At 35.7% G+C, this 26,477-nt stretch overlaps 1 protein-coding gene and 1 long non-coding RNA gene across 2 annotated transcripts in view; one reads left to right on the top strand and one right to left on the bottom strand.

Annotated features, from left to right (window-relative positions):
• LOC148126106 (uncharacterized) overlaps nucleotides 1-4,865 on the top strand; it is a 79,719-nt gene extending 74,854 nt beyond the window's left edge. Inside the window, exons 2-3 of the long non-coding RNA XR_015742830.1 lie at nucleotides 3,739-3,938; nucleotides 4,770-4,865. This is a non-coding gene — a long non-coding RNA (uncharacterized LOC148126106). The remainder of the gene's footprint in view (nucleotides 1-3,738; nucleotides 3,939-4,769) is intronic.
• The window catches only part of GRM4 (glutamate metabotropic receptor 4), a 346,515-nt gene that overhangs the window by 219,318 nt on the left and 100,720 nt on the right, over nucleotides 1-26,477 (bottom strand). The gene's annotated exons all lie outside the window — the stretch shown is intronic.

The raw sequence follows: 26,477 nt of genomic DNA, 5'->3' as shown, positions 1-26,477 counted from the left end.
CTTTACAGTTTCACCTTGCTATCAACTTTTGATTGCTGCAGATTTCCATTCTTCTTCTTACCAGGCAGAATCAGAGAGGCCTCCTATCCCATCTTTGCTTCTCTGTTGTTCCCCTAGTCATCAATGGCATTCCAACAAAAGCCCACCTACCCTCTTTGTACAGTATATTAAGGAAGTCTCCAGATCCATCTTAAGATCAGAAATGTTCAGGGTAATAAGGATGGCACTTTCTTAGAACCAGGACTTGATTTTGAAAAAGCTCTGTCTACCATTCCTTTAAAAAAACATTAAATCAAGACTTCTAAAATATAAGAACTTAACAGATCAGTTCACTGGTTTAAATAGATATGTCTGCAGATTCAGCATTATAAGGGATCCTACCTTGATTTGATTTACAGCTTTCCTTCAATGCAACGCTGTGATAAATCGCAGAAATCCAGATCTGCTTCCAGAAAGACACTAACAAAGGAGAGCTGACCAATTAAGTGCAGCAAAACTCTCTTAAACAGTCCATAAAAAACTAATTTTGACCTAGCTTCTTATTAGGCATCTAATAATCTGCATTATTAACGGGGATAAGAAGGTCAACACAACTATAGCATAAGGTGACAGGGCTACCATGAGAGATTGTACACATTTCATCCTCTATTTAATAGATATATCAGTATACCAGCTTTTTTATGAAGAAAATAACAGTCAGCTTTGCAACAGTTTAGAATATTGTATAAACTCAGTTTAGGAATACCCGCTGATTTGAAAATGCTAGTCTTTGAGCTGTGAAGTGGGTCCCTCCCCGCTCTATTCTGCATTGTGTAGAGCATGAATGCTGGGCTTTACGGATTCTTCCCATCATCATCCTGTGCCTTTTTGATCTTGCACTCTGCAATAACTTTATTCCCAACTTCAGATACTTTCACAGATGAAAGATTTCAAAAATGCTTTTAGGAACATAAAAGCATTTGTAACATGGGAATTGAAGATTTTTATAAAGGGGATAGAGGAAACAGATAACTGCCAGATTTAAAGCTCAGGAATCAGAATTAACTCTGAATTTCCTCTCTGTAAAAGTGGTTGGGTTATTTCTGCTACTTGCTACATTGAATGACTGAAAGTGGCACATTGTGGTTTCCTCTAACTTGGTTTTCTCCAAAAGTGTTGGATTTAGTTGGCCCATTGTAAGGAAGTTTATGACTATCGACTCCCTCCTGAATTTCTGCAATGCCAATTACTTAAAACACACAAGTATCTGCTATCCATACCTGGTTCTCCATGGGCATTCACAGGCTGAAATAAATCTTACCAGATCCTACTTTGCAAGCCTTCCACTGGAGCCTGCCACAATAGCATTTTAACCTCCTATACTTGCTCCCATTAGGGAAAGCATTAAGTAGTACGCAGAAAACTCTTTGCAAGGAGGCTGCTATCACTATTAAATGCACTTCACTTATCGTCAATTGAGCAAAGCATAAGGCACTCATAGGATCATACAGTTACAGAATGTAAAAATTGCAAGGTAACTTTAAGATCATCTAGTCCAGGGGTGTCAAACCCACAGTCTGCAGGATAGATGTGTCATGTGCTGGCCATGGCCATGCCCTTTTTAGCAAAGGGGGAAAAAGTTGGGATATGTCATGTGACAATGCAAATTTGACACCCCTGATCTAGTCCATACCTTGTCCAATACATGAATCCATTTTAGCATCCCTTACAAATGGCTATTCAGACACTATCTATGCACCCCCATTTCAAAAGTATTGATGTCAGATTGGGGAGATGGAACTGTGAACATTGTAAACAAAAAAATTAGGACCCTTTACTTCATATCTTGTTCAACTATAGTTTTTTATTTTTGTTTTCAAATTACAGTATATATTAATACTATATAAAATACATTAGTATAATACTATGTAGCAAAAGACGTTAAGTGTGATGTTCAACTACAGTTTTAAAACATGGAATTGTGATTTCATTAAGAGTTTGGGCTTACCAAATCTGGAATACAACAAAGAGCGTGATTTTACATAACAGCAAACAAATTCATCCCCTAAATGTTAAGGAGAAAATGTAGCAAATACGAATTTGCTATCTATTTCTGAAAAGTTTTGATATCCAAAATGAAATGATGAAGTGATATATTTCTATATATCCTAGATTTGATGATTAGCTAAGGATTGTATTATTTTATATTAATACTAAACTGACCTTATAATTAACCTTATACTAAATATAATACTAAATGGACATTATAAGAATTTTCTCTTTTAATTAGATTTTCTCTTTTTTATATTTAGCTTATTTTAATTACTCTTTTTGCTATATATAACACAGAGAGAGCACGCACACAAGTGTACTGTTCTTGTAATTAATTATATTCCACCATCTTCTAAAGCAGTCTTTTAAATTTCTGAATAAGTTTTATCAAGTTTTCCAAATGAAATACACTTTCATCATTTAAAACCACTTCTGGAACAACTCTGAACAATTCTGCCCCTTCTTCTACATGACAATTTCTTCAGATGGTTGAAATCACTGTCATTCCTTTCTGCAGTCTCCCTTTCTCCATATACCATGACATCAATCATTTGACTCAAGCTTTTCCTTCCAGATACCTCATCATCTTGTTTACTTTCCATCAAACAAACCGTAGTTTATTAAGAGACATAGTGGCACAGTGGTTAGACTGCCATGTTGCAGGCTACTTCTGCTGACTGCTGGCTGCCAGCAGTTCGGCAGTTTGATTCTCACCTGCTCAAGGTTGACTCAACCTCCCATCCTTCTGAGGTTGGTAAAATGAGGACCCAGATTGTCGGGGGGAATATGCTGACTCTGTAAACCGCTTTGAGAGGCCTGTAAAGCACTGTGAAGCAGTATACAAGTCTAAGTGCTATCAATATCATGCCTAAAATGTGCTCCCAAAATGGAAGCAATAATTTAGGTACAATCTGACCAATACAAAATAGAAAGAAACAATTGCTTTTTGTAATGTTCATCGTATTTCTCTGTTGATGCAGCACAAAAATACAATATCATTGTTGTTGGCTCATCTTTGGCTTGTAAGGTGCTCCTCCCATCTTCTACTCCAATGGTTTCAATTTTTTTCAGGCCATAGAACATGTTAGTTAAAACAATTTCCGCAAGTCCCCTTATGAACAAGAGCAAAAGTTCTAATAATCCAAAATGCACTGTGTTTAAATAAACTTTTTTATTCCCTTAGCCTCTCACAGAACACCAGATTTTCTTGGACAATAACAGTTCTGTGTTGGAACATTGCTCTTTGGTTTCCTCCACATCCATGACATTTGCAGATTTAAAAATTTATTTTCATCCATTATTTATAAATATGTTGACCAGCACAATATGAAAGTCTAACTGATCAGACTGTGTTTATCTGGGTCCTCAGTTATAGGAATAAAATTTGCTCTTCCCCTTTTTGACAAGAGGAATAACATTAGTTTTTCTCAATTCTTCTGCCTATCCTTCAAAGTTTCTCAAAAGGTTGATACACAAGATCAAGATTTTCTGATGAATAAATCTAGTTTTAAAATTGAGGGAAAAGGTTAAATATTTGAGTGCTATTTTGACTAATGCAAATTGTATGTTGTTTCAAAATAATGTCAAGGGATGGAACAAAATTTTAAAAAGGTATGCTGAGATGAAAACAATTAGAGTTGTCATTGTTGGGAAGAATTTCTGTTATTTAGAATGAACATTTTATCTAGCATGTAATTTTTATTCCAGGCAATACCATATTGAATTGGATTGGATTGAATTGAACTTTATTTGGCCAAGTGTAATTTGACACACAAGGGATTTGTCTGTGGTACAGAAGCACTTAGTGTACATGCAAGGCAACAGAATTATCATCATCATCATCATCAAATAAAAGGGGAAGCAAAGAAGATAAGAAGGATAAATAATACTACAACCACACTACATGGGTAAATATGCATAGACATTAGACAGCACTGTAAGAATTAGGTGTTCAGTAGAGTGATGGCATGGGAGAAAAAAAAACTGTCCCTGTGTTTAGTTGTCTGTGTCTTGTTGTTTTTGTACAGTCATCCTGAGATGAGGAGTTGAAATTTATGATGTTTTATAAAAACTAATCTTACAAAATGTTTATAATAGGAGTGAGATATGGGAAGGTGAGGGTGGGGAAACATACATGTATAGCTAAGAATCACTGCAATTGAAGAGGTGTGTCCTGGTCACAGTTAAGCAGGAAGGTAATTAGATAAATTATATTAAGTGTTGTACCTTATGATTCTTGACTCTTGATGAATGTATCTTTTCTTTTATGTATACAGAGAGCATTTGCACCAAGACAAATTCCTTGTGTGTCTAATCACACTTGGCCAATAAAAGAATTCTAATTCTAATTCTGAATATGGAAATGCTAAGTTCTCACAAGAAGTCAATATGTTACTGGAAAGAACAAGCCCACTTTCCACAATTTTGTGATTTCAGAAGTGTAGGACTTTAGTTCCTATAATCCCTAAACAAATAGGCATGCTTGTTGACCATAGAAGGACTTGGTTCAGCACATTTGGAAGTCTGAAGCTGAGATATCATATGACAGATTTTCCTCACTCCAGAAAAAGGGTGGAGAGAAAGCAGACTGCTCTTTCACACATATAAAAATGGTTCTCTGAAGTGCTTTCAGTCAGGTTTGAAAGTCAGGCAAAAAATGCATGGCACGTTCCATGTGATCATTCACATAAATTTAATAAATGGTTTGGGGCAGGGTTTTTTTTTTTTTTTTTTGGCAGAAAAACTCCAGATGTGAAGCAGGTTAAAAGAAGACACTGGATGTGAGCAGGAGGAAAAAGAGAATTTTGTCTGAGGCCAAGTCCTAAAGAAGGCATTTACGGTAACTTTTAAACCACATTTCTGACGCTTTGCCTTTCCCCACAACAGAAAATATAAAGCAATACATGTTATACTTCTCTTATTTTCTAGCTGCTATTTTAAGTATTGTGGCATATTTAGGACAGGGGGAGGGTGCTTTTTAAGATATTTCTCAAATTGTGTGCCATCTTCTATGAGATGATGAGTATGTTTTTTCTTTTTCCTCCACAACCAATTGCAGAAACATTCTGTGCACTGTACTTTGTCTCCAGATTTATGAACCATGGCAGTTTTCTTTAATATCAGTAGAAGACATTAATTTATATGAATCACTTTCAGATTGGACAGAATTAGAAAAAATTACAGCAATTTTGTGTTTTCCACCAATTGTGGCACACAGGATGAAATTTCTAAACTTAAACTATCAATTTAAGGCTCAGCATGATTAGCTATAGCAGCCAATATGTAACTATTTTAAGAAGTGAGAGAGTTTCAAGGAGAAGCTGTAACAATTCACCCTTGCTAGCTGGGTCTCTGGGGATATAATCTGGACAAAAAGAGTGACTCTGTACCACTGCATACAAATAATGAGCAATGGTCAAGCAATCTCTAATTGTCACTTCCTTTTTTGGATGACTATGTATCTCCATTTCTTGAAGTCACGAGCTTCTCAGATCAATAATGTGTCTGGCAGATCCTCAAAACCTTAGCTGAAGAACCCAAGGGCATCTTTCTTGTTTTCTAAACAGCTGTTCTCAAAATACCTGTTCACTAAATTGAAGGCACATAAAGAAAACTGGTCTCAAATAACTAAATAGCCCTGTCAATAAAAACAATAAGAAGCTATTGTTCACTCAAATTTCAACTATACATTCAAAAAAGCAATGTGCAACGGAATAAAATATTCTTGCCGCTTGAAAGAGTTCCCTTCTAAGTTCTGCTTCTATTTATTTATTTCTTGCCTTTATTATTTGTGTAAACAGCTAAGACAGTGAACATCCTAATATCTTTTCCTCCTTCTATTTTCTCCACAGAAACAACCCTGTGAGGTTGCATTGAGCTAAGAGAGAGTAACTGTCATCTGTCAACTGTCATTTCAAAGTCATCCAGTGGGCTTTTATGCCTAAAATGGGACTAGAACTCCCAGGCTCCTGGTTTCTACACTAGACTACTGCACTAAATAAGCTATGAAGTATCAATCTGACAAATGTTTAGCATTCCAGAGGTGAGGTAATATTTGTGATTTCTAATAACCAAAAATTAAATTGGAAATGATTCATCATTCTAGATTTGCAAATTAAAGGATAAAAAAATAGTTTATTTTTGCCCATAAAGCTTTAAACTCACTTTTTTTTTTTTTACCAAAAGCCTAATTTGAAGAGTAAGAAAAAGATGATTAGGTAAGTACAGTATAAGGAATGTGGCATAATGCTGTCATGGCTCCATACAGGAAAGTATAAGTTGTGTTTCTCCAAAACCTCATCTTTTTTGGATGCGCAGTTCATAATATGCCACTCAAAATTCAAGTGTGACCTTCAATTTGACAAAGATTCTGAAATTTCTTTCGTATTTTCTAGAAGAGCACTCTACTAGCTTACAACTCAATGGTACGTGCTATAGCAATGCTTTGATCACAGCTTTCCAAAATGTAACAGTTATCAATAGATACAAGATATTTTATCATCAGTATGTAAATGATATTCAGCTCTATTTCATCTTAATATTTGATACATGACACTCTACAGGTTAAATGGGTGCTAAGAGGCAAAAATGGATGGATAAACGCCAACAAACTGAATGCAACAAGAGAAAGATTCTTTAGAGGCAATTCTCCATCCCAGGAATTATTCAGAAGTTTCTTCCACTTGGGTCTAGACTCCCTTTGAAGAGGCATGTATACAATATTATATGAGAGTGATCCAGTTTTGTCACTGTATGTAGTCACAAACTCAACTACACTGGGTGTATTTGCTCCAGCTATAACTGTTCTTGGATTGACAGTTAACTATATTAAGTCACATGCTGGTTATTACAATATACTAGGAGTGCCAAACTCGCAGTGTCATGGTGGTGTCACATGACAAACCAGGACTTTTCCCCCTTGTTAAACCAGGCAGGAGTGGTACCATCATGTGATGCATCCAGCCCACAGCCCATGAGTTTGACATCCCTGCAATATACTATAAGAAGTTTCCCATAAACTTGATCTAAAAACAGAAACTGACAAGATGTTAATCAGGGATAATATAACTCCTGAATAAATTTTGCAATAGCTACTTATTTATTTCTAAGCCAAATTTCAGTCTGTTTTCTAGATCCAAACAATATCAGGTAATTCAAACAGATTTTAATTTCCACAAACTGAACTGCCTTGTTATTGCATGACTAATGATTAGATCAAATTCACAAGTCCTTGTGTTCCACTGGTCATGATCAATGTTTGATGGGCTGTATAGTTATTTTCTTTTTTGCTATTGGATATACACACACCTGCCTATTTTTTTTAGATTGATGTTACCTGTCTAGAAATGCTTTTTCAAAGGGCAGATTGCATCTGAAACAGCTAAACAAATAAAGGTATCCTTGGTTTGCTACTCCCCTAAGTTATAGTAACAATTTTTATTTATGGCCCAAATGCCTGAATAATATTACTCTAAATTTTGGAACTCATTCTTTAATATTTCTGTTTCTATTTGTTGTAGATATTACAAAGCTCTGCATTATTTTTAAGCTAAATCAGATGGGAGGAGAGTATATTTATAACAGATATGGCTCTGGAAACAGCTGGTTGCAAAACAATTATTAATTTCATGCTTTATTTTATGCAAACCTTGAGTTCACATCAAAGTTGAGATTGATTTAATTAGAATTTGTATCATCAAGCCATTTGGATTTGAGCTTTTAATTAGGGTAGCATAAAAAAAAACTGTAGAGGCTGCCAGAACATGATTATGTGTGTGTGTATCTCTATGTCTGGGTTTGAAATGGATGCCTGCTGACTTTCTAATCAGTACTATCAGGGAGACAAGATATCTTTCCATACACATTTTCCCTTTCCCAAAAGATTATCAACAAGCAGCAACAAATGGATGGATATAAAGCTAGTTCACTCCTATCTGCACTGTAATTGCATTCACAAATCTTCTATTTACTCTGTAATACGCAGGGATTCAGATACACTTGCTTTCAGGATCATAAACAAAGGTTTCCATATTTCAGATATGGACAAATATATACAAGAAAAACAAGTGTGATAGCTACATGTTTTGTTGGGCTATTATTATTTCATTCATTTAAAGATATCCATGCTGCCTAGCACAATATTCCGTAAGCAATGCCCTCACAACACCCATTATCTGCATCAACTGGTGTAAACCAAATGGCTCTAATATTATGCAAAATGTATCATATGCAACTATCAACATCTGAATCAGAAACAAGCCACTAAGACCTTGACAAATCACCACTAGTCTGAACAGAAATGCACTACACTGGTCCAAAGAGTTATACTAGATTTTCTGGGATTTATATTAGTACAGGTAGTCCTTGACTTACGACCACAATTGAGCCCAGAATTTCTGTTGTTAAATCAAAACGTTGCTAAGTGAATTTTGCCCCATTTTATGAGTTTTCTTACCACAGTTGTTAAGTGAATCACTGTAGTTGTTAAGCTATCAACATGGTTCTTGAGTGAATCTGGCTTCCTCATTGCTTCATTGACATTGCTTGTTAGAAGATCACAAAAGATGATCACATGATCCCAAGACACTGCAACCGTCATAAATATGAATCAGTTGCCAAGTATCTGAATTTTGATCACATGACCAAGGGGATGCTGCAATGATCATGTGAAAAATGGTCCTAAGTCACTTTTTTCAGTGCCATTGGAACTTCAAACGGTGATTAAATGAACTGTTGTAAGTCGAGGACTACCTTAAGTAGCATTATTAACTAGCACTAAAAAGATGCCATCCACCCTTACTTCTCTGTGTCCCTGAATACATTCTAGTAAAACTTTCCCCAATTTGGAGCGTGTTTCCCACATGGAGAGAAGAGAAAGAGCCATCTGGATATATATGCTAGGACTTCTCTCCCCAAATCCTTATCTGTTGCATTTTATTTCACTAGTAACTTGAACTCAGAACAGCTATATGCCTGTGAAGAAAATTGTTAGCAAGCACTAAGAAGAATGGGCCAGAAATTAGTCTGTCCTCTCTCCCCAAGCATTAAGAACTACATGTGATCTGAGTGTAATCCCTACAGGGGAATGATGAGTGGTGGGATGTGTTTGGCCATATGTGTTTTCAGGAGTAGAGGAAAAAGAGCAATCAATGTAAAGAAACAAAAAAAGCCAGGATGGCAATTCAAAATGCTAACAAAGGATTGGAGTATTTTGATGCTGGCTCAGAGGAATTACTAAAGATAAGAGAAGCAGAAACCAAGAAAGGAAAAGGAAAAAAGAAACTTCAAGGAGGGATACAAAAGAGAAACAAGATTTTCAAATCAGCTCTTGTCCTATTTTATAAGCAAAATGTAGATCAATACATTACATTCACTTTTTGAGAGTTAACATGCTGACTCCATAACCTTGTCAAGAACAATATATCAACCAAGAAAGCAAGATGCTGTTAGGGAAAATAACTATAATTTGAGAAGAAACACATCAGAAGAAGAAAGAAGAAGGGAAATTTCCCCCTTAGGATAGACTGTTTGGCAATTCATCGCTTATCTTAACTGCTTGCTATTACTTAAATTATATTTGTAATCTTTTTATGACATCTCATATTCCATATTCCCCTAACAGAAAGGAATATTCAGCTGTTTCTCCTAGGAATATAAAGAATTTAGGAAAAGTTCCCAAAGGAAAGTGAACAAAGAATACCAATCTGGAAAAATAGGGGTGTATTTGAATCAGTGAGACTGACAGAGTGCCCCAAGATATTTTGTATCTGACATGAAAAACAAAGAGGAATTCCATTTAAGAAAGCTAATCAGATGACAGTTGCCTCATACTTCAACATTACAAACATCACCCCCAAGGGTCACAGCTTGTTCAGGGCAGAAGACACACCACAGGGCATGTGAGATGACTATCTCAGATATTTGTTCTCTGAGAAATAAGTGAAGACTAATGTTTTCTTGCAGTTTGATCACTGTTGGTTTCTTTCATTTCACTAGAACTGTTCTATCTGCCTCTTTGAATTCTCATAAAATCATGCTTGTATCATCAGTAATAATATTTAGATCAGTTTGTCTTTAATTTTTCAAAGTTTCTCAAATGGCTTTTGCCTTTGGATTGTTGAAGGGTGTCAAAATACCTTTCTTTCAAAGGTTCGATTTTCCCGCTGGGAGAGCTCCGGTGCAAGGATACGGACAACTGCTTGAAAGCTGGATCTTTTTATTTTTCAGGAAGGCGGGGAACAGCGAGAAGTCTGCGTTCCTGGGCTAGCTGGCTTCTTATGGTAAGTCCCTGGTTTTTTATACCCTTTTCTCCCTTTGTTGTAAGTTGATTTTGTGTAAATGTTTGTATTTGTGCTTAATGTTTTAAATCCTGTTTGAGTTTGTCTTTATTCCCACCGGAGGGCAAACTCCGCGGGGTGCGGAAAGAATTTTCTTATTTGTCTAGTTTTCTTAATTACTTAGGCTTTTGTCTATAGGGATTCTTTAATACCTTTTTTATTTGATTCCTTTTCCTATGTAAGTTTGTTTTATGGCTGACCTGGTGTTCCCCTTGGGCTTTTCCTGTTTTTGTGACACTACTGTCTTCGTGAAGTTCCCTTTCCACAGGATTATGGGCCCAAATAATTTATAGCAGTCACGCTTAGGCTTAGATACCGCTTTATAGTTCTTTAAAGCGCTCTTCAAAGGAGTTTACAGAGTCAGCATATTGTCCCCAATAATTTGGGCCCTCGTTTTACCAATCTCAGAAGGATAAAAGGCTAAATCAACCTTGAGCCAATCAGAATTAAACTCCTGGAAGTGAGCAGGGTCAGCCAGCAATACTGCATTCTAATCACTGTGCCATCATGGCTCTTTGCTTCATTCTCTTATCCTTGTGTTTCATTACTAGTTACTAATAAGCAATTGGTTGATCTTCATCAAATGTAGAATGATTTGTTCTTTTACATCCAAGGAATTTGCAAGTTTTCTCCAGCACCTCCAATGCAGGGTTTTGGGGGGGTTTCTTCATTCACCTTTTTCTGATGGTCCAGCTTTCATAGCTATGTGCTACAGCTGGAAAGATCATGTCCTTCATCATAGATACCCATGCTGTTAAATGTGATGTCTCTGAACTTCAACATTTTGTGTGTCACAGTCTTAATTCCAAGCAGCAGACACATTTTTCTTTAATGGCTACACCATCTCTTTGAATTTATGACTTCAAGACTTCAAGTCTATTAATACTTCAACTTCTCTGTACTGTATTGCTGTTATCTGGCAACTTAAAAATTAGGGTAAGTGACTACAGTGTTTTGACTCTGCTCCATTTCTTAAACTTCCTCTGAAATCTTAAATAGCATTTCCGATAGCTTGGAGAAGCATGTATGCATAAACACCTAAACATAACAGGAATCAGAAGCCTGTAAACCTACAAAGGTTCTCATTCAGTGTGCATGTGCCAAAAAGCAGACTGATAGAAAACCCATCTACATGCATTGCATTTAATTTTTGCTCCCAAGCTGGATATGCTAAGTAAATGTGGATTTATCTTTATCCCCATATGATAATCAGTACTAATCATTACTGACAATCAGTAATAAACATGCCAGCATCCACAATAAATAAAGCAGTTAATATTATATTATTTTGGAACACAACTTCATTGATCAATATATTAACATTAATGCAAAAGTTAGATCAACCCCTCCCCCCATCATTTTCCCCTTTTTATCCTAAGTAGAAGGGTGAAAAAAAATCTCAGTCACCTGAGATCAAGAAGTATTCCACACATCCAACACTTAATGGATAAAAGCCAGGCAAGAATAAATATTAGAATGTTTGATGTTTTAAAAATGAGATTCAACAAATTACATTGTTAGAAAGCAATGCTGGGGCTGGAAACATATTTTTAATTATTTCAAAGACCATTTGTTAATGTTGTGCAGAAATAGACCAACAACAAATAGAGCTCAAAACAAGTGCTGATCTTAAGGAAGATAATTTAAATGATCATTTAGAAACTGATGTAAAGCTTTGATTATAGGGCTCTCTACTGAAAGCAGAGTTATCTTCTAAGAAGCTATAAAACAGCTAATGGAATAAAACAGGATTGGCTCTTCTGTAACAGCCCACATGTGGTTTTTGATAGCATCCTCCATACAACTGGGCTAACACATACATTGCAACTTTGGTAGCCTTTGAATACCCACAAAGAAAGCTACGATGTTTTTGCAATTTTCAAAAGGAGCTGCTGTATATGAAGCTTCCTAAGTAGCTATGACAAATAGACAGAGGATTGGCAATAAACTAAATTAAAAAGGCACAAATGATCAGAACTATAGGAATTGTCATAAGAAAAACATACAAGTACTTGTTTATATGCTTCAGAAATAAAGGAAAAGAGAGAATCTGCATTTTATATCAAACCACCAATTAAACTGCTAAGAGAAAAATGTAAGAAAAATACAAACATTAAATAGATGGGACAAAGATCTGGCAAAACCAGTAAAAATATTCTATATTATTGGAGATGCAAATCAAATTCTGAGGAGGATACAAAATACTTATGCTCCAACACAGATAATTATTATGGATCATCATACCAGTAGATATGAATTTAATTTTTCTGCTATAGAATAATGCAACCAATAATAAGGATTTTCCACATTCTTGAATATCAGTAAGTTATACTTTTTCTACAATGTAGAGAGAATGTAATAAGGATAATAGGGTAATTATTATCTAGCCACTTTTACTTGATTAAATAATAAAGTTGTTTGCAAACTGAATGAATCTAAGGTATTTGGTTTTTTAATGACAGGTTTTGTGATAAGCATGCACCGGTATCAAAAAAAAAACCCTCCTGTTCTTTCTAGCGTTTATTTAAATGCAAATAAAATATGGCATTTTATTATAATACAATTATATTAATCAGTCTTCTTACAGGATTACATCATTCATCATAGCAAACTGTGATCATGTTTATTTATGTATTTATTTATTAAACTCAATTTGGTCACCACTCAATTCCAACTTGGTGCAAGTTCACAAACAGTAACATATAATGCAATTCCAACCCAAAACAAAACAGCATCCTGACACATTATATAAACAGAAAAATAGCAAGCACACCTAAGGGGCCATAACCATCTCACTCCAAGACCTGTGAATGCAACCAGATCTTCAGTGCTTTATGGAATGCCAACAGGGTGAGATCCAGATGTAATTCAGGGGTAGATTACATTCCAAAGGACAAATAATACAACACAAAAGGTACTCTTCTTTTCTTTGCATTGGACTGATGGTTGTTCAATGAAAACAAGGGACTAAATTACCCACCATCTCCTTTTCCTTGTTATTTCTAACTTGGGTAAATTATTAATAGAGGCTGTTGTTCTGCATCATGGATCAGGCCAAGCCTAGATTTGCATGCCAAGAGACTGAGGAAATGGATGCATAAGAAAGACTACAAACTTTTTTCTACAATTTATTCTGCAGACAGTGACCCAATTTTCTTTAAGGTGCCTGAAGGCCACTGTGTTGTGGCTTTCTTGCCTCTCACAAGGAAATCCTGAATTTCAACTGATTTAAAGCCACTGACTTCAACAGAGCTACTTCAGTTGGCTACCTGAGGGTCTGAAAATCACTGAATTATATAGGAGTTATTCACAGAATAATATACCAAACAATTATAGCCCTCACATTTATATTCAGCCACTGGCATACCTGCAGCATGGCACCCATGCTCATAGCCTCAATTGCAAAAATGTATTTTCTGGCAATAATTTAAAAAAACAGATGAAAAGCTAGTACAAACAACTACATGGAGGAAATCAAATTGCAATGCCCCAAGGGTCTTAGCATCACATTTGTCTCTCCATTTGGTGATGACAAATTCATAAGCAAGAGTTTAATTGTTCAGATTTCAATAAAACAACCATTCCTTGGGAACTAGAAGACATGTTTGATTCTCAAAGTTCTGGACATTTATTGTATTCTTCTACTGCTGCTTTTTCAAGCATAACAACTGAGTGAGGCCATGTTAATCTGGAACAAAATGTGTTGATTTTTCTTATTTCTTGGGCTACTTGCACCCTTCTCCAAAATATTTTCTATTAACTCAAGAATGCTAAGACTATCCAGGAAAGAAGAGAGAAAGAAAGGAATGTTAAGGTGAGATTTCCTAAACTGCAATTGTATATACAATGCACTGATCCATCCCAAACTTTTAGGAAATCATTCAAAGTTATGGGGGGGAGGGCGGACAAAAAGGATCCAAGTCAAGAGAATTGGTACACAGAATTTTTGTTGGAAGGCAAATGAAGTGAAATAATCTATTCAGAGCTCCACATGAGGCATTGATCAGGAATAGTACAGAGAAATAAGACAAAGACACAGTGTATCCTCTCAGCCATCTACCATGTCTTCAGTCTTTTGTCTGTACAAATCAAACATCCTCATCAGTCGGTCTTCCAAAGTGTCCTTTCAATTTTCTCTTCAGTTTACTATGTACAAGTGTTTCACTGCTAGTCTGTGGAGACCCAATTTTGATGTGTTCTGATCTATAATTAAGAGCTAAGCTAATTGGAAACTGTAGTCAGTCTATTATTCCTTTGCCAATAGTTCAGAAAACATTCAGGGATTCTTCCTTTCTTGGAAGAAAGTTTGAGATCAGATTGCTTTTCATTTTATCTCTCCTGTTTTTCAAAACCCCTTTTGTTTAATTTCAATGTTTCAAACTTTTAAATAGATGTTATCATTCGTAGCTCTGAAAAGAAATGGATGTCATCTTATGGCAATACATAGACTATAGTTTCTGGGTTGGATCCAAATATCTTGGGCAGATCCCAAAGACTTTCTCTCTTTTTTATTATAATTGTTTAAAGAAATGTTCTGGTTTTCCTAACTTAAAAGAAATATGATCCATAAGAGTAAAATAAAGCTAAATGAAAACTAACACTAAAAAGAGTAAGTGATATCAGAATGCAACAAAATTATAAGTAATATGGTATAATTGTGCATTTTAAACGAAGTCATATATTAGGAACATGTCAAACAATTGTTCCCATTAGAAGGGCAATGGGCCTATTAATATACACAGCAGTAGCCTTTATATTTCTTTTACTACTCAACTTAAAGCTACTTTTGAAGCTATGCATAGTTAGATTTTAAAAATTAATAGAAGTCAATCAAGAAAGGTTCTAAGTCTCTAATTTTATTACCTATCTTAGGAACTAATATGTTTCCAATTCTTGTTTATTTGATTGAGAGCTGCCAAAAGATGTCCATTGATAATTTGCTCTTTATCACTAAGCATTCTCATCTGGAATACACAAAAAGGTATTTGACATATATTTTCTTAAAACTGAACGTGAAATATAGATGATTTTTTTAAAAATTCCGTTCTCATACAGTGAAGGCAATGATTCTGAACTTCCTGTCTCAGGAACACATACCTCAGTATTAAGTAGTAGCAATCTCCAGAGTTCTTCAGTATACATTTAATATCAGCTACAAAATAACAAGTTCCCCATCTTCAACTGGTATCACTTATCTACATACCCCCATATAACCCTCTACTCACCCAACTATAGCACCTTTTTGATGCTTCAGTGATAGTAGAAGGAGAGACATTTCTCACTACTCTTTGTGTTTGATCCTCGTGCTGGGTTTGCAGTAACCATATTAAAGGGTTCCTTCCATTCTTTCAGGTGAAGACTCATCCATGTTGCTTTCTTGCCAGCAATATGGAATTGGTTTGCCAAGATACTTACCAAACCTTCCTAGAGGTCTCCCTTCCAAGTCCTAGCCAGGACTGACTTTACTTGGCCTCCAAGCCTAAACATGGCTGGCTAAGCCGTCCTTTCTGCTGAGATGCAGTCCTAGTATAAAGGAATAAATAGCATTTTCAATGGTACTCCTGGCACTGGGATCACAGGTAATATCAGGAGGCCAGACACAAAACCATTGTCACCAATCTGATTGAGAAAAGTAAAATATAGAAGCTGAGAGCTAAGTGGGAAAAAGGGATGGAAACTGTGGATGGGAGGAAATAGGTCTCCTTTTCATAAAGGGGTACATAATTGACAATGAATTAAATATATTCAAAATAATGAAAGTAGTTTAATTTAGTTTGAGTCCAGTTCCAGATGGAATAGGAAAGTGCTCCATCCGAGACTGTTTGGAGAAATACTGCACTGAACAAGGAAAAGGAGGGTTAATAGTCTGGCTATAGATTTCTGGTTTCCAAATATAGTGACTTTCCAGTGAAGATTCAGCACTAATTAAGATCAGCTTTCCATCAAGCTTTCTTAAACAAACTACCCCCTGTCTGTGGCTTCTAGTGATATGCCAATCATCCAAAACTCTAGAACAGCTTGAGATTTTAACTGATGTAATGTGAAATATGCTTTCAGAGGCCATAGCCTATATGGCCAAATGCACAACTGAGTTAAGAAAATTAACAATATATATGCATACATGTACTAAACTATCCTGTTGACAAAAGCCAGGTAAGCAGTGTGAAGATTTCAGGATAAGAGAAATATAGCAAACTTTCTGATGGCTTGGTTTCAAAGTATGAATGCATATCATATAGCATCACTGTTTAATGTTGAACTATATGAAAGTGTAATGCTGCCCTCTTTCTTTTGGAAATTTCCCTTCTGGGGGTGTTCTAAAGCAGCAGAACACCTGGTCCATCCAGGCAGGTGTAAACCAAAAGACATAATCAGAATACTATATACACTTGCTTTGTTCATTAGCTAATCAAGCCTTTATTCTTCTTTTCTGATTATCCCCCACAGGATCTCAAGTGGAATAGAAGATATGGAAGGCTTCTTGCAGGCAAATGGGTGCTTTTCAAAAATATACAGCTGATTTTGTTTGTCAGAAAGTGGTTGGAATAAGAAAAGAAAACAAAAGCAAAGCAGAGTGGCAAGTAAGATGTTTGAGACTGGAGGAAAAAAGGAAACTGTGATTCCTGATTTAGTTCCTGGGCAAAATGCAGTTTTCATGCCCACGAAATTGCCAGAAAATTAACAAGTAAAAACAGAGTTAGAAATTAATGAAAGTTTTCCCAGTGCAATTGCTACCTCCCCATCCTAATGAAGGTTATTTATTCACTGAGTGGTAAAATGTGGAATCAAATTAAGTTATTTTGATCTGCCTTACACCATTCAGGCCAAGTGTCTGGTTGGATTATCTATCTCTTTATAAAATGACAGGAATATGTGATCTTGAGCTTTTGATACCACAGAAACAACTCAATATGGTCTTGACATTTATATGAATGTTTAAAATAACCCAAACTATAATAAATTAAAATACCTTGCATTTTTATGGATACTTAGATACTGGTGGAAATTAATTTGAATAATATTCTTGAGATATCAGTAAAAGGCAATCAAATGTTTGATTTAAGATAACAAAATATTTTAATAAAATATATTAGAATTAGACACTGCCCAACTCCAAATCAATTATCCAATCTAATGGTCAGATAAATTGTGAAAAGTCAAATAATTCTCACAGTTGCATTCTTAATGTATATCAAGGTCCTCATGTTTTGGGAAGCTTTCTCTGAAAGAAACATGATGTTCTCATTGTTGCTGTTGGCATCATATAAATAAGTGCCTATATAGGGAAGGCCCATATAAGTAAGTGGACTCTTTAAATTTTAAGATTATGTAGATTGGTGGTAATGTAGTTAGGAAAATGGTTTCAGTCCAGCTCATCAAAATCCTTCAGCTGGCTACTTTGATGCACAGAAAAACAGACTGAAAGTTCTAATCCTCTGCTTCAATACAAAAATTCATTCAAAGGAGTGATTCAACTGAACCTTCACCAAATCAAAGTGCTTTCCCAAAGCTCCACACAGAAATAACAGAGAGATCAATATTTTAAGATTTCCTACACAAGAAGTGAAAATACGTACACTATGCCATAATTTGGTCTTTCTAAGAGTGGTTAATCCCCAATCAAAAATCTTTCAGGAATAAAAAAAATAATACTCAGAGAAAGATAGGAAGCATAGATTATCAATTGTCTGTTCTTCTGGTAATTTTTTTATCAAAATAGCAAAATATGTAATTGTAGAAGCAAAGAGTTGTTTTAAGAAATTCTTCATTCAACATCAGTTGTTTAATAGATTGATACTGGAAAATATCCCAATCAGACTTGATTCTTATGTTGCTCACATATAGAAAGCTAAACTTTTGACACCTCAAAAAACCATAAATACTTAAATTAATTATATGCAGAATCAACTAGTTAGTTCACTGTGGTCAATCATGCAATATCTGTAACATCATACATCAACATTAATTGATGATAAAGCAGATTCTGGTTTATACACATGCCCACACACTAATTTCCTTATCTATTTTAAATAGATCTATTGACCAGCCTCCAGAGATGAGAGGCACATATATGTCTGTAATGAGCACTGAATTAGTATTTATTCATTAGACTAAATGCCAATCCTAGTAATTCATCTTCCTATTTTTCCCCATAACTCAAAAAATAGATTGCCTTATAGCCACTCTACAAGGTAAGTTGGCCCATAGCCATTGAGTAGTCAGTGTGAATTTTAGGCGTATTGAAGTCATGAAGGGGAAATAGGGATAATGTGTTAACTGACCCAGCCAATTAATCCTGATTGGGTTAGTTTTAGTTGCATGTATACCCAGATTTGTCCCGGGTTAAACTAATTATTCCGTCCCAGGTCAATTGGCTCTACATGAACCACCTACCTGAGGGTTAACTGTATTCTCCAATGTCTTTAAACAAAAAAAAAAAGAGAGAGGCTTCATGAATATAGGAATTTTATAAGTATGCCATTATAGTTTTGACCCTATCCTTGGCAGCATTGACCCCAACTGTACTATTCTTTTTATCAGCACCTCAGTCATCACTTAAGCTATGTTGGTTGAACAGGGCAAATGAGTTTTCATGTCCAAAGGTGGAGTAGAATTTCTATCTCTCTTAATCTGGGCAGGCTATTATATAACCACATCAGATATTGGAACAGAATTATATTCCTTTATTTATATTTAATTCTTAATCTCCATTATTTCCAGAGCAGATCTGAACTGAAAAATGGGAGGAAATATGTCTCCCTTTGTGTGTAATTGGTTTAGCTAAAGCAGCTAGCTATTAGGTTATGCCATCTACTGACTTTGCATCACCTGCAATTATTTAACATCAGTGAAACTCTATCCTTCCCGAGGACAATACTCTTAACCCAGATACTATCCTTACCGCTTTTTTCTTATAACTTAGTCCAGTAAACCTTCATCAATATGGTTTTTATGTGAATTTATCCCTGAGAACACCAACAGCAAGCAAATACCTCAATTAACTGAATTATTTATTCTATACATTGTTAGCATGCTAAAGATAGCAACAGTATCTCTAGGCCTCAATTAAAACATCAAGAATGCTATTTGTCTAACATATTTTTTCCAGATTCTCATTCTACTCCCACATGAGTTATTCTGGACATTCATGGATCTCTGCCCTCTTCCAGCTGGGCTGACAGTCTTCCAGTTTGCATCTGTTCCTTATGACAGTGGTAACAGGCAAACAGAAGCTATTTCAGGACCATGTCCAGCATCTTTCTTAAATTTTGCAATCCAGGAAACTATGTACACATTGTTATTTCAGGGTTATATTAACAACTGTGGATGCCAAAAGAAAAATTGGAATCAGACTTGCCTCTTTCCTCTACAGAGAGATTCTGAATTGCAGCCTATATCATACAGAAATAAGCAGAAAAGACTACACATACACATGCACACAACTGTGAAAAAGAAAATAATACCTTCAAAGTGTGGCATACAATGGAAGAAATATAACACTCTTCCATAGTACACCAAACTAGATATAGTCATATATGTCTCTATTTAAATGTCTCTAAAAAAACTTCAAAGATTTGAAGATGTAGGCAGCTAGATAGATTCAATTTTCGCAGTGAATAGAAGCTCCATGTAAGATATTGCTTGAATTTATTATTTATTATATATTACTATTTATTAATTTATTGAAAAATGGATAATGGGAGGGTTCAGTAGCTCACATAGATACATACATGCACAAACCCAATTCCTCTATTTAGTCGAACATTGAAAGTTACTGTAGTTGTGGGTAAAGTATTTATCTAGAATAGTTTCTCCACTTTGTACTCCACTTTTAGGTAGATCAAAATATTGCTACCACTTGTTCTCCATTTAGCTGAATATGTTAAGCTGCCTGTGTACAAATAGTCAGCAGAATGATGGATTTTTCATTTCAAAAACATCACATAGATTAGTGCATTGTTTCAATTGAAAAATAACTTTTTCAAAGATTTAGCATATCCATACGACAAAGAGAAAAATAGATAGATATAGGACGCTCCAAAATGTGCTAAAATATAGCTCTCGTTCATCACTCACCAATGGCTGTACTAATGGGAACAGTGGCTCAGCTATACGTGGAGGGTCATTTACTGTCTATGCTTAACTATAGTAAGTAAGAACGTAAGTAAGTAATTTATTGAATAAGTCGCCAAACTATTTCAAGTACACTATGGATAACATTAAAATTTAAATCTAAACAATTATAACATTAAAATAGTTTAACCTTTATAACATAAGGATTTAAAATGCTTAATAAAGTAGAAAAGGAACTTTACTACACCTAGTCAGACTCCCAGGAAACTATTCCTTTCTCCCTGGCTGCCTTATCTGCAAAGATAGCAATTGCTATCTTTAGTTACAAACTGCATGATATCTTGTAGGAGAAAATTCAATTTTCTTTCAATGTTGCAGTTCCTTGTGTCATTCAGGAAAGGGAATAAATGATTATCTCTGTGTTTAACATACAACTAACATTCCAATATGTCATGTGTCAGATCTTCTCTTTCCCCTACCCCGCATAGAGTCTATATAATCTAGCATTGATACCTAGGAACCTGCATCATTACTGCATCATTGTTGTACCATTTCCTTATACAGAAACAGTAAAAGGTACACAATAATCTCTTTCCCATTGGGAACAGCAGGTTTTTCTTGAACTAGATTTAATTCTTGCTAGCCATTTCATAGATTTCATAAGCAAAAGAACTGCTATGTCCATCTGTCTTTTAACATCTAATATCCTTTGATGGAAGACATTTTTTTATATTGGTATTACATACATTTAAAGCCTCCATGTTAAAACCATACTAAATTGCCAATTTTGAAAAATTGCACAACCAGGACTTGTCGGGGATTTTAACCATCTGTTCATTTAGACAAATCACGGGAAGCCTATCTTCACTCATTTGGATTAATTTGATCTACTAATTAAACAGCCAAAAACAGAAACTTTTTTTCCTACTGTGCAAGCAATCCAAGTTCAGCTCAGAAGCTTCGTGCTAGGAAAGCTCTGGACATTCCCAAAATGAAATTTTAAAAAAAAACAGTTCTGGGAGCTCTCAATTGTCTTAGTCATAGCCAACCCTCATATACCTACACTGAAAATCAGTAGAGGCAATATCTGTATAAACTTTCATGACAGCTGTAAGTTAACCTTGGATATCTATAGCTGAGCAGCCCATTCAAAAATTGAGCATGTGCATTTCCTTTCAATTTGTTTCTCAATATCTGAGGAATCCAGGTTCCTGCAGCTGAAAAAAAAAACCTATCCAGATAAAGAAAAGATCTAACTCGCTCAATTCTGTGAGAATTTAAAAATCACTTATTTAATTGCAGTATCCTATTAACCATGCATTAGTCATTGTCTACTATATTTACTAGTAAAAGCTAAGTATAGGCTTTTCAGTTACTATAACAGAACCCAATAAATGTGTACATATACTTTTGAAAGTTGAGTGCTCTATATTGAAAGACTGTGATGGAAAGGACCTAAAGTCCTTAAGGAGAGGGAGATCTAGTAGGGCAGCTCATAAGGTAAAATGGCTATAAAGCAAAAAAAACAAAACAGATACCACTGCAGCAAGCACCAGTTTCCTGGACCTGTACTTATTTCCAAAATTAGACCAATTCATCGAATAAGCAAGAAAGTTGGTTCAGAGAACTTACTATAACCAGCTGAAAGACAAGCAAAGGGTACTTGCCTTTTACCTTTTAGCATTTAGTTGTAACAGGACTTGTGTGATCACAATAGGAATGTTACGTATATAAGAAGGATGTTCCTTAAGAAATTCTAGATGCTGCAAGATCGAGACTAATGAAAGCTTTAACCATGTACAAGCATCATCAACAATATTCATCTTCTCCAACCTACCCTTAAAACATAGTCACCTTTATGTTTTCTTTTGTGGTTTTGTTTTGGGGTGTGGTGGAAATAAATTAAGAGATGGTAAGAAAGAGGGTAGGAACTGCAATGTGCTTTAGAATATAAGAAGCCCAGAGATCAGCTTAAATTATTAAGGCCAGAGTTCAACTTAAATCATTTCAAGGAAGTACACTCATCAGTTGTACCATACAGCCCATTAGATATATTACTTAGTGAGGCTGTGCATGTCTCAAAAATAATTCAAGAAGAAGTGCTTCAGATTTAATTCAAGCACAGCACCTCACAGGGATTCATGAAAGCAGTCTGACTTTTTGCAGGCTTTTTATTCTAGTCTGAAACAATGGTGCTGTACTTTAAGGAATCCATTCATCAAAGTTAATGCAACTTTTAAAAGTTCCATGGAAATATGAAAGCCTGCTTTAGTAAACAGCAGAGAGTTGCTGTGCTCCAAAGCATTTTTCCCTGAATTGTTTTCAAGCATGTATGCTATTATTCAGTATCCAAGCCAAAACATATAAAGAATAGTAAATGCAATCTAAAAAGATAGGCACATCACATTTGCCCTAAGGTCAACTGGGCTTTATCACTTGAATTCATCCTTTTGTTTCATTAGTTTCAGCTCATATTAAGTCAAAAGCACTTTTCTGTACCAGTGTAAAGCATCCCTGCTTGGATGTTAGATCAATGTCTATAATAAAGTGGAAGAAATTTGTTCTCTTCTGGAGTCATGATAACTTATAGGGCAATGGTGGTAGGGAGTTTATTGCCTTCCTATTCAAGTGAGTGAGTTTCCTAAATGCAATTTGTAGGCCATTGCATGTCATTGGGCTAGATAAACTCAGTGCTGGAGTAGATGAGCTCTAGCCCTAATCCAGCAAGAGTTCTAATTCTTTCTTTGGCTACCTGATTACATCACAAAACAAAAACAAAAAAATGCCCTAATTTGGACTGTGATACAAAAAGCATTGTCCTCACAGTCCCACATTTTTTTTCCAGCCACTTTTAACAAATGTACTAGATATATAGCATTGTAATATTACCATGTTCTTTATATGATTGAGATAACTGCAAGAAAAGGAAAATATTATTTTTGGATTCTGAGTATAGAAAGCCTGTTCCCATTTTTAGGAAGACATATGATCAGAATTGTATGCCTCCCTCACCCCATCTCCAATATTGTGTTCTGTTCTAAGCTAAGTTTATATGCAAATCAATTTCATATCAAAATACTTTTTTTCACAGACGCCACATCTAGAAACTAAAGACAGGGCCAGTAGGCACAGTAGCAAAAGCACTTTGACTTATATACAATCCCTTCTAAGCAGTTTACAGAGTCAGTATATTGCCCTCAACAATCTGGGTCTTCCTTTTATGATCTTGGAAGGATGGAAGGCTGAGTCAACCTTTAGCCAGTGAGAATCAAACTGCTGGCAGTTTGCAGAATTAGAGTCAGCTTTGGAAGCCATATTAGCATCAGAAGCTTCCACGCTGCCACATTCTTGAGTGTGGGAAGATGGGAGGGGGGACTTCAGGGAGCGTATGTGGTTAGACATAATAGTATTCTTCTTTACAATCAAGGTCATGTTATTCCTGCACCTGGCTGAGGAGGAGTAGAGAGGATGATGTCTCAAGTTGGAACGGATGGTGATTGGGGCATGTGATGGAATGATGGATGCAGGGGGTGGATTTGTAATTTTTTACTTATTGGAGGAAAACCCAGAACTTTCAGATTTGGGTATTCCCAGATGTGCCGGTATAACTACTCTAATAAAAGTAAACTTTGAGAAAATGCCTGTCTCTGAGTTTTTAATTGGAGTTGGGTTTTTCTGGAATGTTGACAATTATAATATAATATTATATTTTAACCACTGTGGCATCACGGCTCCTAATTCTCTTTATTCCATCTATAGAAGAGGAAGATCCAAAAAATAGCATCAGATATATGATGATCATGCAAAACATAATATAATTAGTTTCAGAGAGAGAATGCCATACACAAGCTAAAAAGACACTCAAGCAAACATTCGCCTATGAGAAGGCAATGCCTAAAGAAGACTGCCCCAACTGCAAAGAATCATTGATATACAACTTTAATTAGTTGTGCCATGCAATAAAGAGCACTCTATACTGCAGCAAGATGACAAAATGCACTATGGATAGTAGAGGTCTTTTCAATGAATTTTTTAAAAAACATAACGCTTGAAGGAAAATTCTTTCTACTTTGCTTGGACCTGGTTCAGTTTAGTTCTGATCATTATATTAAATGGGATAATCAAAGATCAAACAAGCCATTTAATTGGAAGAACTGGGAACACACATTCTGCATTAGCAGTACAAATGTAAGTTACAAATAAGAGAAACCTGGAAATGTGTTGTGCAAAACTGGCAGAGATAGAGGCAAAAGAATTTGCTTCAATAATCTCTCTCAAATGGGATTGTGTTCAGTCTGTCCTACAGCCAAGAGTAGACAAGAAGCTGGTTAGAAAATATTATGCAGTTCAAGTCTGCTGAATATGAAGTCTTGTTTCCATGATCCTGAAAGAGCTCATTATTTCACAGACACTGACTGCAACTTTTGAGAATGTCTGGAGGATGAAATGAGAAATATTGTCTCCTTTTAAAAAGAAAGGAATGTTCATCTATCGTCTTCAGTTAATACCTCAACAACATTAGTCATATTATAACTAAATGAGGTATTTCCAAAGATGACTGGCCAAGCCAATTGGCATGGAATAACTTGGCACCTGCTGTTGCACTATTGTTGTTGCACTTTTTATTTAGATTTGTGTCGTTCACATTTAACATTGTGCTTCAGCAGTGCACTTTCTTTTGTAGCTTAGAATTGACAGCTCTTATGATTCGCACAATAGAATAGAATAGAATAGAATAGAAGAGAAGAGAAGAGAAGAGAAGAGAAGAGAAGAGAAGAGAAGAGAAGAGAAGAGAAGAGAAGAGAATACTTTATTGGCCAAGTATGATTGGGCACACAGGGAATTTGTCTTGGTGTAAATACTGTCAGTATATCAGTATACCAGTATATCACACAAGGTAGCGAGTTTTTGTTCCAGCATTTCCCAAGTGGTTGTGTCTATGTCAAATGACTTCAGGGAGGCCTTTAATGTGTCTTTGTAGTGCTTTTTTCTGCCCTCCATGTGAATGTTTTCCATCAGAGAATTCCTTGAAAAGAAGTTGCTTGGCTACCTGCTCATCCAGCATACAGATGACATGACCTGCCCTCCAGGTCTGTGCTCTCATCAGCAATGTGTGGACTGATGTAGTCATTCTCTAGAGAAAACTTTAGTATCTGGTATTTTATCTAACCACCTGATACCTAATATTCTGCAAAGACAAGTCATGGGGTAATGATTTAGCTGTCTTAATATGCCTTTGGTACATGGTCCATGTTTCACAGGCAGACTGAAGGGTAGGGAGTAACATGACTCCGTAGACCTTCAGTTTTGTGGATGGACTAAAATTCTTTGCAATTCTTACACAGTGAAACAGTCTGCTGAAAGCAGAACTTACCTTTTCTATTCTGTATCAATTCTAACTTCTGTATCAATGGTCACTGCTTGAAAGTCAGTGCTGCCAAGGTAATTGAATTAGCCCACTGCCTGTAGTTTCTGTCCTTTCACTATGATTCTGGACACTATATTTGGTACATGAGGACCAAGCTCGTGCATAACTTTAGTCTTTTGAATGTTGATGTTAAGTCCAAAGTTGTCATAAATCATAGAGTATTTGCCCTGGAGAAAATGACTCCTGGTGGCACAGTGTTAAAGTGCAGTATTGCAGCCTAGAGTTCAATACTGATGGGGCTCAAGGTTGACTTAGCCTTCCATCCTTCCAAGATTGGTAAAATGAGGACCCAGATTGTTGTGGTAAACATGCAAATAATGTTTCTACATTGCAAATCACTCGGAGTGCTGTGCAATATATAAGTCTAAATACTATTGCTATTGTTATTGCTATTTATTCATACTAACTTGCATCTCTGGCTCGGAACCAGCATTAACAGTGCAGTCATTGACAAAGAGGAAAGCTCCCAAAATAGGTTGCTTTATTTTGGAAAAGCTTGAAGCCTATTCAGGTTGAAGAGCTTCCCAACCATTCTGTATTTAAGGTTAATTCCAGCAGTAGTGTCCTGAAAGGCATAATTCAGCATGGCAATAAACATCATGCTGATC

Source organism: Pseudonaja textilis, chromosome 3 (assembly GCF_049901715.1).
Source record: "Pseudonaja textilis isolate UNSWEBS1 chromosome 3, rPseTex1.2, whole genome shotgun sequence".
Taxonomy (NCBI): Eukaryota; Metazoa; Chordata; class Lepidosauria; order Squamata; family Elapidae; genus Pseudonaja; species Pseudonaja textilis.
The sequence above is the reverse complement of the archived record's forward strand: the minus strand, read 5'-3'. Positions and strand labels throughout refer to the sequence as shown.